The following is a 2,879-nucleotide window of genomic DNA, read 5'->3' on the forward strand; positions in this document are numbered from 1 at the left end:
AATCACTCATACCTTCAATAAGGAATTCAGGAGAAACATCTTTACTCAGACAGTAGTGAGAATGTGGAACTTACTGCTACATGGAGTAGTTGAGGAGAATATCTTAGAAATATGTAAGGGGACGCTAGATAAGTACACGAGAGAGAAAGGAACAGAAATATATGCTGATAGTTTTAGATGAGATGGAGTAGGAGGAATATTGTGTGGAGCATAAACACCAGCAGAGTCCAGTTGGGGCGAATGGCCCGTTTCTGTAAATTCTATCTGGAATCGATGTATTGTTTTATCGCAGGGTTACACTGTCGTATTGTGTAGTGTTTTGTTTTAAACACAGGTTCTGGATCTGAGACAATATAGTACACAGGCGAAAGTAAAAGGTACTACTTTATTGTAACACTTATAACATACAAGTACTGTAACAGACAAACAATCAATCACAAGCTCACGTGCGTCTGCCCGTCGGGGACCCCTGAAGTCGACGGCTGGTAATTGAGCCTGTGGTTCTCCAAGGCACCGTATTCACTCGCAGTCCTCGGTGAAGTCCTCAGAGTCTGGAAAGTCCCCGATAGTTATACTGGGGCATGAACAAGTGCATTTGTGGCGGACGGCCAGTTCAAACAGCTGGTGGCATGACGCGTCTTGCGCGTTGTAAACACGTTTAGCTGCTGACAACACTTGTGATATGTCATAGAGTTCACCCTGATGTTCCAGTGCCCACATGAGAACACGAAGAAGGAGATGCTTCAGGGAACAGACCAGCTGTCCCTTGAACTCCGGTGGAAATGTTAGAAGCAAAAGGTTAAACTGCTCCAGGTGAGGCTCGAACTCACAACCTCGGCATTTCTTGAGCCTGAATACTGTTATATAAGTACCGCGCGCTAACCGATTGCGCCACTGGAGCCGCGTTGGTTTAGTAGTCTCATCAAACACACTCATTTTCGGCCTGTAAGACTGCATATTCTTTCAGGCAGGTTTCCAAGTGGACACATGCCGCCACCTGCCACTTGGGCATTGGTGTTTTGGAAATCGAATTCTTTCCTGCCACACACGAAGCAAGTGTTCGATTAACGCCCAATGTAGCAGCATTTTCATTCTGCATTCATGACATCGCGTGAATTGCGATAAATTCATATTCAGCTTCGATCTGCACAACATCTTTTCTCCATGTGTGTTGTTTTAACTTCACCTCGGCTTCGATACGCAAAGGGTGGGAGACGTTTTGGAACGCTCTTCTGCAGATGGAAGTTGATGGTAGCACACTTGTGAATGCTAATTCTGAGATTGAAAGATTTCTGTGAAACAAGGGTATTAAGGGATATGGGGCGAAGCCGGGTACATGGAGTGAGGTCACAGCTCCGCCATGATCTCATTTAATGGTGCAACAAGATCGACGGGCTAAGTATCACTGCTACTTGCTGCCTCCTGATATGCACCACCTTCACCTGCAAGAAAGCGGGATGTGTGGCTGAGTGATGTGCCTGTGATGGTTAAATAGCTGCCAGTGTGTGTGACCTATGAGTTGTGGGTGGGCGGCTTGCAACAGTAATAATGTGGAAGAGTGAGAGGAAGCCTCTGGTTACAAGAGTTGAGACTTTTCAATTGCTTTCTCCACCTGCCTTTCAATGATTTATGTGCTTGGACTCCCAAATCTCTGTGCTCCTCTACAATCCCTCGCTTCTAACCATTCAGAAAATTCGCCGATTTACGTGTCCAAAGTTGATGACCTCACACTTGCCCACTTTGAACTCTATTTGCCATAGTTTTGTCCATTCTCTTAATCTGTCTATGCGCCTTTGCAACTTCCTGCTCCCCTTTTCACTTACTGTCCGTTCTCACTTAGTCACATCTGCAAACTTGGATATCCAACCCTGTATTCCTTCATCCCAGTCATTAATAAATATGGTGGAGAGTTGAAGCCCCAGAACAGAACTCTGGGGAACATCACTGTCACATCCCGCCAATCAGAATACCTAAACTTTATCCCCACTCTCTGCCTCCTACATCCCAACTAATGTTCAACCCAAGTCAAATGGCTCGCTCCAATTCCGTGCCCTCTCATTTTGGCAAAAATAATTCTTTCCCATTTTATTAAATTCCCGCGAGTTGAATATTACCAATTTCGCAAAATATTCCCTGCAGAAATTAAACACACTTTACAGGGCATGTGTTGAGTGCATAGCAAGAAACCCGCGATTTAACTAATAAACAGTGAGAATACACATATTAACACTGAGCGCCAGATCTGAATCGAACCCATTACCCCGAGGTTCCGGGACCCCCACCACACTCACACACTCTCACAAATACACTGCGTTCATATTTAATACCAAATGAAAATCAGAAAATAGTAATCACGCCCAGTGGAATTGGAGAATGTTGTATTTTACAGAACAGGAAGAGACCATTCGGCCCGTCGGGGCCCGCAGTAAATTATGTTCGCTCTCTCTGCTCTGTGTTGCTCTCAGTATAGATTTTCAGTTCACCAATTTGTCTTTTCCTCTCTCTATTTTACGGACTGAGTGTGGAAGAGGTTCGGTTTGGCGGCTAATCATTTCGATCAATTATTTGAACATAATTTATTTTGATTGTAAATTTCTCGGAGACCGAGCGGGAGTTCAGTTGTCAGTTTTCTGAAAGATTTATTTCGATTTCGGAAGCTGAAGGGCCAACTTGGTAAAATAACAGATAATCAATTAAATGACCAACATCCACAAAGTGAAAGCAAGAGACAGAATGAAGTAAAGGCTTTAATGAACACTGTTCCGGGTTTTGGATCATTTGGTGATCGTGGTCGAATAAAAAAAGCACCTGATTTCGCTCTTTATCGTGATGTCATCACAAGATTGCAGGTTCCAGTCCTGCTCTGGTCGGTTTTCACA

The 2,879-nt window shown here is 44.1% G+C and overlaps 1 non-coding gene across 1 annotated transcript; it reads right to left on the bottom strand.

Moving 5' to 3' along the window:
• Window positions 1-805: 805 nt before the first annotated feature.
• On the bottom strand, window positions 806-901 carry trnai-uau (transfer RNA isoleucine (anticodon UAU)). Its single transcript has 2 exons — window positions 864-901; window positions 806-841 (listed from the first exon to the last, which is right to left on the bottom strand). It is a non-coding gene; the product is annotated as a tRNA-Ile (tRNA).
• Window positions 902-2,879: the final 1,978 nt, after the last annotated feature.

The sequence above is a fragment of the Heptranchias perlo genome, unplaced genomic scaffold (assembly GCF_035084215.1).
Source record: "Heptranchias perlo isolate sHepPer1 unplaced genomic scaffold, sHepPer1.hap1 HAP1_SCAFFOLD_122, whole genome shotgun sequence".
Classification (NCBI taxonomy): domain Eukaryota; kingdom Metazoa; phylum Chordata; class Chondrichthyes; order Hexanchiformes; family Hexanchidae; genus Heptranchias; species Heptranchias perlo.